The sequence below is a fragment of the Limulus polyphemus genome, unplaced genomic scaffold, assembly GCF_000517525.1.
Source record: "Limulus polyphemus unplaced genomic scaffold, Limulus_polyphemus-2.1.2 Scaffold133, whole genome shotgun sequence".
Lineage (NCBI taxonomy): Eukaryota > Metazoa > Arthropoda > Merostomata > Xiphosura > Limulidae > Limulus > Limulus polyphemus.
Window position 1 is genome coordinate 963,211 of NW_013665743.1, and position 10,689 is coordinate 973,899.

At 33.8% G+C, this 10,689-nt stretch overlaps 1 protein-coding gene across 1 annotated transcript in view; it reads left to right on the top strand.

The window, feature by feature from the left end:
* The window catches only part of LOC106473721, a gene marked incomplete at its 3' end in the record, with an annotated part of 188,441 nt that overhangs the window by 126,668 nt on the left and 51,084 nt on the right, over positions 1 to 10,689 (top strand). The window contains exon 2 of the mRNA XM_022403174.1: positions 8,685 to 8,877. The remainder of the gene's footprint in view (positions 1 to 8,684; positions 8,878 to 10,689) is intronic.

Genomic DNA, 10,689 nt, shown 5'->3' on the forward strand with positions numbered 1-10,689 from the left:
CCAACTCTTGGGCTACTCTTTTACCAACGAATAGTGGGATTGACCGTCACATTATAACGCCCCTACGGCTGAAAGGGCGAGCATGTTTGGTGGGATGCGGATTCGAACCCGCGACCCTCAGATTGTGAGTCGAGCGCCTTTTCCACCTGGCCATGCCGGGCTATCATAGTTAATGGTTTATTCAAAAGATGGCAGCAGGCTGTTCTGCACACAGATGAATGTACTTTCAACCTTGTGAGTATGCTGTTGTTGCTTTTTAACGCAAAGTTAAAAACGGGCTATCGGAGGAGTGGTAAAAAACGCACAATACAAAACTGAAAATTTGTATGTATTTCCCAAATGAACCTCCATACCAAATTTGTTGAAGATCCATCGAAAGGAGGTGACGTAGTGGTAAAAAACGCTCCCTATTAAGATATTTGAGTTCAATGACTGAAACCAAATTGTAACGTAACAACTCATATTCTTCCTTTCGACCTCATTTTTGAAATACATTTTGTCAGGTGCTACTTCTTTCTTTCGGACCTCATTGGATAACAGTAGATAATAAGACTATTGAAAACCATAGCTTTATAACCTACTTTTTCTCTGCATACAAGCCTGACTAAAAAGTCTGTTTTTCCTATAAAGTATATATATGATAAGATATTCGTAAATGCTTATTTGTTTGTAATTAAGCATAAAGCTACACAATGAACTAATTGTGCTCGCCTCACAACGGGTATCGAAACCCGGATTCTAGCGTTGTAAGTCCGCAAACATACCGCTGTGCCATTAGGGGGGCCTTTTATTACGAACTTGCAAGTTCTATAATATCACGTAATATATTACAAAACTTTGTTGGAAATAAATTGTTCTTAAAATATTCCTCACTGCCATACTAGAGATTATCATTTTTAAGATCTGACAGAAGATCATACAATGTGGATTTTACTTGTTCTCTGTCCAAAGCTCTTAGTAACAATGTTTTATTTTTGTTTTTAGAAGTCCGCAAACGTGCCGCTGTGCCAGTGAGGAGCCCGTAAATACACAGTAGTTCATTCTCACTATACACAGTAGTTCGTTCTCACTATACACAGCAGTTCGTTCTCACTATACACAGTAGTTCGTCTCACTATACACAGTAGTTCGTTCTCACTATACACAGCAGTTCGTTCTCACTATACACAGCAGTTCGTTCTCGCTATACACAGTAGTTCGTTCTCGCTATACACAGTAGTTCGTTCTCACTATACACAGTAGTTCGTCTCACTATACACAGTAGTTCGTTCTCACTATACACAGTAGTTTGTTCTCACTATACACAGTAGTTCGTTCTCACTATACACAGTAGTTCGTTCTCACTATACACAGCAGTTCGTTCTCACTATACACAGCAGTTCATTCTCACAATACACAGCAGTTCGTTCTCACTATACACAGCAGTTCATTCTCACAATACACAGCAGTTCGTTCTCACTATATACGCAACTTATTTGCTCTCATTTTTATGTAAAATGTATGCGGCGTTTGTAACCATTCTTTTAAGTTCTTGTTTCCTGGTCTCTGAATTAAAAGAAAATATGCTTCTATCGCAGCATTACTATCAAGTTATCTGTTGTCTTCACAATGAACTCAATAATCTTGTACTAAAACTCTAACAGAACTCTAATAGTCTCTTACGTGTGACTTATTGTCTATAATTGCAAAGAGAAATTACTTGGGAAAAAGAAAACACTAGAATATGTAGGTTTTTCTCTGCCAAACTTCTAGCTACCCAGGAACGAGAGACGCAGCTGGTCAGATGTAGTTTATTAGTAAACCTCAAACAAACGAGGCTCCCTTGAGTTTTGGAAGAGGTATTTTGTGTAAGGGGAGTACAAAAAAATTCCAGTTTTACACCAGAAGGACTTCGAGTTTTTCTCTTGCCAATTTCCACGTTACTTCTACTACTTCAACGTAAACCTTTTTAAGAGTTCTTTTGAGGAGGATGTTATGGAACAAAACCCGGTGTTCTCATTGTTCAAAAGATTTCGAGGGACTAGTTAGACCAGCTTACACAAGTTATATTATGGAAACAAATCGAACGGGAAAAGTTTCTAAAATTTGTATTTCTGCTACAAACTTCAAGAGAACTAGATATCTTTCTTGATAATGTTATTTGCAAACATATGAATTTGAATAGCTTATTTGAGTTATTAGTAGCCTTTTTTTGGTTATATTATAATACACACACACACAAGTAACTTTTATATTTTGTTTTGAAGAGATTAGTGGTGTTATAATGTTATTCTAATGGATCTTTGTATCGTCATAGTTGGTTTTCAATAGATATTTTTTAAATTGTTAAACACGTGCTAAAATCCGGTTTCGATTCCCTGCTGTGGACACATCAGTCATCCCAATGTGGCTTTATAAAAATTGTACTATCGCTCTAGTGATCTTTGTAACTGTTTACACCTGAATACTGGTTAATGCTAGGTTTTTTTAAATAAAGAAAGCTTCTTTGTTTTGTCTTCTATATATTGTTTTCTCTGTCAACGATTTTGATATCAGAAAAACAAAATGGAAAAAAGTAAATTAGATGTTCCAGTCTGTCCGTTTAGTAAACAACACTTTACTAAGTCTGGTAAACATATGCTAAATTCATAGCAAACAGAAATGTTGCTAAACTCTACATGTGACACACTTAAAGAAACGTCTGTCAAGTTGACGCTTAGAGACATTGTTAATATTGTTGTTACCGAGATCACAGTCAGGCATAACCTCATATGGTATCAAAATGAAATATCTTCATAAAGCATCAGAATGATATCATCTCATATAGCATCAAAATGAAATAGCTTCATAAAGCATCAGAATGATATCATTTCACACAGCATCAAAATGAAATAGTTTCATAAAGCATCAGAATGATATCATCTCATACAGCATCAAAATGAAATAGCTTCATAAAGCATCAGAATGATATCATCTCATACAGCATCAAAATGAAATAGCTTCATAAAGCATCAGAATGATATCATCTCATACAGCATCAAAATGAAATAGCTTCATAAAGCATCAGAATGATATCATCTCATACAGCATCAAAATGATATTGATACTTTATGTGGATATTCTGATGCTTTATGTGGATATACCAGGTCTCTGATACTTTATGTGGATATACCTTGGTATATCCACATAAAGTATCAGACCTGGTATATCCACATAAAGTATCAGACCTGGTATGGCCTTGTGGCTAAGGCGGTCGACTTACAATCTGCGAGTCGTCAGTTCGAATCCCTTCCTCTAACATGATCAGCCGTTTCACGTTATAACGTGATAGTCAATCTCACTTTTCATTGATAGAAGAGTAACCCAGTTGGTGGTGTTGAATAGCTGCCTTACCTCTATAGTCTATCACTTCAAAATTAGGGACGTATAGCGCAGATAACTCTTGAACAGCTTTTCGCGAAAATCAAAAATAAACAAACAGCTAAAAATATCATTGGTTTAATAACCTAAAGGACAACAAATCATTCCAAAATTGTGTTTCATACTGAATCAGTTAGATTCTATGGTAGATTATAGTAGATTTAGTATCAGTACATGTTACAAAGGGTGAAACTGGTTCCATCAGTACCGTAGTGAATCAGTTAGTTTTTATGGTAGATTTAGTATCAGTTAATGATAGAAGGGATGAGACTAGTTCCATCAGAACCATAGTAAATCAGTTATTTTCTATGGTAGATTATAGTAGATTTAGTATCAGTACATCTTACAAAGAGTGAAACTGGTCCCATCAGTACCATAGTGAATCAGTTAGTTCCTATGGTAGACTTAGCATCAATTAATGATAGAAGGGTTGAGACTGGTCCCATCAGTACCATAGTAAATCAATTAGTTTTTATGGTAGATTTAGTATCAGTTAATGATAGAAGAGATGAGACTAGTTCCATCAGAACCACAGTAAATCAGTTGATTGATTTAACATCAGTTAATGATAGAAGGGGTGAGACTGGTCCTATGAGAACCATAGCGAATCAGTTAGTTTCTATGGTAGATTTAGTATCAGTATATGTTAGAAGGGGTGAGACTGGTCCCATCAGATAGGTTATCATGCATCCTTTTTGTTCAAAAATTTGTTCCTGAAATTCTTTGTTTATAATATATAAATAATAAGGTTGTGGCCCATTATATTTTTTAAAGATTTTTAGCCTACGATACATATAGTGTCCACGAAATATTTGACGAGTTCCAAACAATCCTAACTTCTGAATGAGGGATATCACTGCTCTGCAAAGGAGCCAATAATGATATGCTCATTTTCCACTTATTTCAGGTAGAGTTGTAATTTTTAGAAAGACGCAATTTGCTTTGGTTTTTGGTTTTATTTGCGCGTATGTTTGTTGTTCTTGTTGACAATTTAGGACAGTGTGAATAATAGTGTTTATCACATTCTATACACACGGGCGCGAGATGGCCTTGTGATGGAACTCTAGATTTTAGAGCTGGTGAGTTGGGTTAGATAGAATTCGTGTCATACCACAAAATATTTCCCGCACTTCAAGCTGTGGGTGCGTTACAAGAGTGATAGTCAGTCTTTTAGCGCGGATGGTGACTGGTAGGATGCTGCTTATTGGCTGCCTTCGCTTTGGTTAGTAGTTCAAAGTTACGACAGGGGCAAGTAGCCTTAGAAGCTTTGCCATAATTACAAATACTATACACTTACAAGGAATGTATTCAAGCAATGGAATCAAAATTCCTGAATAATTAACTTGCTACTTAAGTAGATGATGTTCAATAGAGGAAATGCGAAATGAAAATTAATATAGAAAGTCTAGTTAATTTTGAATTATTTCACATATCACAACCTAAAAATGAATGGTTTGTAAGTTCTACCTTTGTAATTCGTAAAATTCTTAAAATTCTTGTGGAGAAGTCTTATTTTTGTGATAGCATTATTAAACGTATCTTTACCGTACTTCACCTACAAAAGTACATTTCTGATCATTTTCTTTGTTGTTTATTTTTCGTTTTCATCATTATAAAGCTAAAATATTGTGTATGTGTGTGTGTGTGTGTTTTGGAAATTACTCTTAGATAGACAAACTTTTAATTCAGAAGTTTTGCCCGGAAACACTGATGACTAGAATTAAGATTCGTATTTAAGTTAAGTTTTATCGAAAGATAAAAATAAAACTAACAAATTCAAGTAAAAAAAAAGAATGTGTTTTAACTTAACTATAACCATACAATTCTATATTGATTTATGTAGTGTTGGGAAAAATCAGTTATAATATTACTAAAAGCATATTACACTAATATTCCAATAATGTTTTCAACTGATATTGAAAACGTATCAAATGCATTTAAATCGGAGAATTAATAACAGTCATTAAAACTGTGCAAACAAATATCAAGAAACTGGTGGGCTGCTCTATAAATGTTGTATCAAATGTTGTAACATTCTAAATCACTGATTTAGGAATTAATTACACATGTAATAAAAGTCGTATACCTTACAGTATTGTAGGCGCTGGACGTTAAATGAGGAATAAGTTAGGTTATTTGTTCTTATTAAAAATTATAAGCCAGCTTCATTTTCTGCATGAATACAAATAAGCTTATGTTGATTCAATTGTTATCAATATGTAGACTTATAATTACAAGAATCAAGTTTGTTTGTTTTCTGATTAAATCACAGCGCTATTTTTCAACTTTCTATGGAAATTGATGTGTGTGAATGTAGACTTATTAAGATTGCCAAGGTGTTATAACAACACGTTTCAGTTTTTTGCGAAAAACCAGAACATGCTTTCGAATTAAATCCCTTTTTTGTTTGTTTGTTTCTCGTTAAGCTACACAAAGCTGCACTAGTCGTCTCTAATTTTGCAGTGTTAGACCAGAGGGAAGGTGGCTAGTCATCACCCCCAACCGCCAGCTCTTGGGCTACTCTTTTACCAACGAATAGTGGGATTGACCGTCACTTTATAACACTCCCACGGCTGAAAGGGCGAGCATGTTTGGTGAGACGGGAATTTGAACCCGCGACCCTCATATTGCGAGTCGAGCGCCCTAACCACTTAGCCATGCCGGTCCCCCCTTTTTTTTTACTAGCCTGTGTTATTCATAATTTTAAAATTCATAATTGATGCATAATTTTATTACGAATAATATGAAATGATATGTAACTAATAAGTTTATAATATGAAGGTTTGTTGCCTTTGTAATTAATCACAAAGCTACACAATGGGCTATCTGTGCTCTGCCCATCACGGGTATCGAAACCCGGTTTCTAGCGTTGTAAGTCTGCAGCCATACCGCTGTGCCACTGGGGGGCAGGAGTGATTCGAACCTGCAACTATATTTTTGGGACATGTGATTTAACTGTGACTCAGTCCCACTTCATTGGTGTTATGTCATCAATCACACAAGCTCGTGGGTTTGAATTCTCTCTGCAATATTTCACTTACGGAAATTTCTAACATCAGTGAACAATTTCCTATCGTTAAATATTTTTAAATTCTGGGATGAAGTGACAATACGTTACTAGTGGGTCGAGGTATAATGAAATTATAAATGTGAATTTCATTGATACTTCTTGATTATTATTCGAATCATTGTAAATCTATTTCTACAGGGGCAGCATCATTGAATCATAAGAACGTTTGCCTGTTGTTAAGCGATTCTTTAGGGTTAGGATTACTGAATCATAAGAATGATTGTTTGTTGTTAAGCAATCCTTTAGGGTTAAGATTACTGAACGATAAGAACGATTGTCTGATGTTAAGCAGCTCTTTAGGGTTAGGATTACTGAATCATAAGAATGACATCCCATTTAATTGATTTTTGTTTAACGACCACTGTGAGGTGCTTGGAACTTATTAAGGAATTATGTTGTCTCTTTTTTCTAAACTGGAAAGAACTGAAATAGGAAATTAACTAGAATATTTAAAAATGCTTAGTTTTGAAATATGATAAGGTGATCTAACTTTTAAAATTAATCTTAAAATTAATCAGAGCCATAATGTTTTGAGGTACACTGTGTTTCTAGCTTTGTAAATTTGAATCCTAGAGTTATATGAAAAGAAAGGTATCGAGCCTTTAGTTGTGAGATTCATTAATTATCTTTAAGAATAGTCTTATCGAGAAAGATTGGAATGACATAGTGATCGTTCAACTTAAAGTCAAAACCAATATCTTACACGACCGTACCTGTTACTTCTAATTATAATATTCATTCAATGTTTATACTAAAAACGACTCTTTTGCTTCCTCTCTCTCTCTCTCTCCAATAAATGCTGAAATGTCGAGAGAATGGCAAACATTAAATAAAAAAAAGGACAGATTATTCAACACAGCAATATTTTATTTCATAACAAGCTTTTGCTTCTTAATAACGTTTTTAACTATAAGATTTGACTGGATTTACATGGACAGACGTTTTGCACCATATATCCAAATATTACATTTTTTTTAGTTGGTGATGCTTAATTTGAAAACTGCGAGTCTAATGCCTCTAAGATGAAAGTGACTTTTCTAGATGTATTCGTTTATTGACAGAAGAAAACAGTTTCATTAAATGGCAGACAGGGAGTATGTGCTGTGTGATAATAATCATTAGAAATTTATTACCACCTCTTGTATGATAAGTAGAAAAGTTTATAATGTCATTCGTAATTTTTTCTCTTTTTCTCTTCGTCCCTATTACACCTCTAAATAAAGAACGATAACGGAAATGTCGAGTTATTGGGCTTTAACGTTTCTCATATTACTTAGAAACTAAGCGTCATGAATTTATATACTCGATATTCCAAGTTCAATTATTCCTCGAGAAAGCTCGAGCTTTCAGGAAATGAGTTTCGTAACTTGCAATATCAAAGCCGAAGTATTTAAAATCCACTTCTTGTCCCAGCACTAGTGAGTGTTTTTATTTAAAAAGATATGAGCTTCAGAATAAACTAAAACCTCTTCTGTTCAGGTGCTTTTTTGTGGCAAAAGTATGAACTAGTAAGTGAAATTATTGGTAAGGATTGTAAATTCAAGAGCTCACTAAGTGAAAGTATTACCAGAAATTGCAGATATTAATGAGAAGAGGAGTAAGTAAATAGGATTTTTGGCGACGATTGTACAGATGCAGATGCGAGCACAAAGGGTAAGTTTATTTGCAAAGAATGTACAGAATGTACAGATGATGACTTACTAAGTAAAAGTATTAGCAGGAATTATACCAAAGATGGCCAAGTGAGTAGAATGTCTGGCAGGAATGTTACAGATACGAATCTAAAGGATGGAGTTATTTGCAGAGATTTTAGAAATGATGGTCTACTAAGTAAAATTATTAGCAGGTACAAATGAGAACCTAAAAGATGAGATTATTGGCAGGGATTGCACAGAAGAGGTTCAAGGAAGTAGAATTTGTGGCAGAGATTGGACAAATGAAAACATAAAAGTAAAGGGTGAGATTATTGGCAGAAATTATACAGAAGATGTCCAAGTAAATAGAATATTTGGTAAAGATCGTACAGACAAAAACCTAAAAGGTGAGGTTATTTGAAGGGATTTTACAGATAATGACCTACAAAGTAAAGTTATTGGCAGATTCAAATGAGAACCTGCCCGTCGATTTTTCCATCAATCTATATATATATATATAACTATTCCCCTCAATTATATTTATGTTCATACTTATGGCCACGATTATATATTATTTCCAGATACCACAATTTCCATTGTAACAGTTCAACTTTCTTTGGAAAGGACAGTGATATACCAATCCAATCTTAAACCACATATGCTGATTAAATTTCCACAGCCTCCCCAATATATGTATAAACTGGCTTTCAAGACTTCGTTTCGGTAGACCAAAGGAATAAAAGTCCGCTGTCGTTGCATTAAAGGACTTAACAGGTATGTGATTGAAAGGGATTGCTCTGGTTCTAATTGGGTTTGTTCTCCTGAAGAAGAATAGTCAACTATTCGAAAGCGCTCGAGTTTTTGGGTCTTATTTTAAGTATATATATATATATTTATTTATTTATTTATATTCCTTTGGTTGTCTTTTCTTAATGATTTTGTCTTCATGTTCATGACATCATATGTAAGAGTTAGTCAATTTTTCTCAGATTTATAGCATGTAGAACTATATAATTACCAGCACAAAGCTATACAAAGCAGTTTTATGATTTAAATTATTGCAAATAATTAATAGATGTCGCCACTAAAAAACATTGTTATTGTTTTGCTTAATTTAAGCATAAATCTGTAAAACACTATTTGCTTTGAGCCTATGGCAGGGATCCAACCCCTTGAATTTTAACGTTGTAAAACCTTAAGACTACCTCTGATTCACCGTGGGGGCAGTACTATTCTTTAGATATAAATAGGTTGGATCAATTTGTGATTTTAATTACTTTGGATTGAAAGTTAACTTGTTTGTACGAGTAATTACAAAAAATGTCTTCCTTGTATAATTCTAGATAATAGTCATATAGTACAGTTTTTAATTCCATAAATTATTGGTTTGATAAAAGTTGTGTTATTTTCAAGCATTTTTTCTTCTCTTATGTTTTAGGAATCTGTTTATCACCTAGTTTTTTAGTTGTTGTTTGAAGGTAAGCACAAAGCTACACAAATGGGCTATCTGTGCTTCGTCCACCACGGGTGTCGAAACCCGGTTTCTAGCGTTATATGTCTGTAGACATAACTCTGTGCCACTGGAGTGAGGGGGTGGCATTTTAGAAAAAAATGTACATAAAATATGGATAAAACGGTTTTTCGACTTAAATAATTATGTATATGAAACCCAAGTAAAACACAACGAAATATTTAACGTTTGTTAAAAAGAACGTATATATATATATATATGTATATACTAAATTATGTAATAGGAAAACTATGAAACTTTCACAGATTCTGAAAAGTGCAAACCAAAACAATGTGTTTGTGTGAAGCTTGCGAATACAAAACTTAGCTCATCAACATCATACAAACATGTACCACAGGAACAAACTTAGATGCAAGTTTAGCTGTAACATTGAATTTACTTTATTTTTACAAAACTTAGCTTATGAACAAAGTACAAACATATACCACAGGAACAAACTTAGATCCAAACTCAGCCACAACATAGGATTTACTTTATTTATTTTCCAAAACCTAGCACATCAACATCGTACAAATATGTACCACAGGAACAAACTTAGATCCAAACCCCAACCATAACACAGGATTTACTTTATTTTTTTCCAAAAAAATTAGGTTTTAGTTACATTTGTTCTTTAGATGTAACTGGTCTTCGCAAAGAATAATTATAAATCTAAATCGTAGTGTGGAGTGAAATTGCCTAATTGTATTAATGCCTATTCTACCATGTCAGTTAACACAAGTACAGTGTATATATATATATATATCGTAATAATTATAAATCTAAATCGTAGTGTGGAGTGAAATTGCCTAATTGTATTAATGTCTATTATACTATCTCAGTTAACACAAGTACAGTGTTATATATATATATATATATCGTAATAATTAAAATCTAAATGCAGTAGTATATATATACCATATTAGTTAGCCTACGTGCAGTAGTGCATGTACCATATCAGTTAAAGTCTATGTGTTGTGTATATATATATCGTACCAGTCAAAATATACATGCAGTAGTGTATGCACCATATCAGTTAATGTCTATGTGTAGTGTACACTGAGTGGTCACAAGTA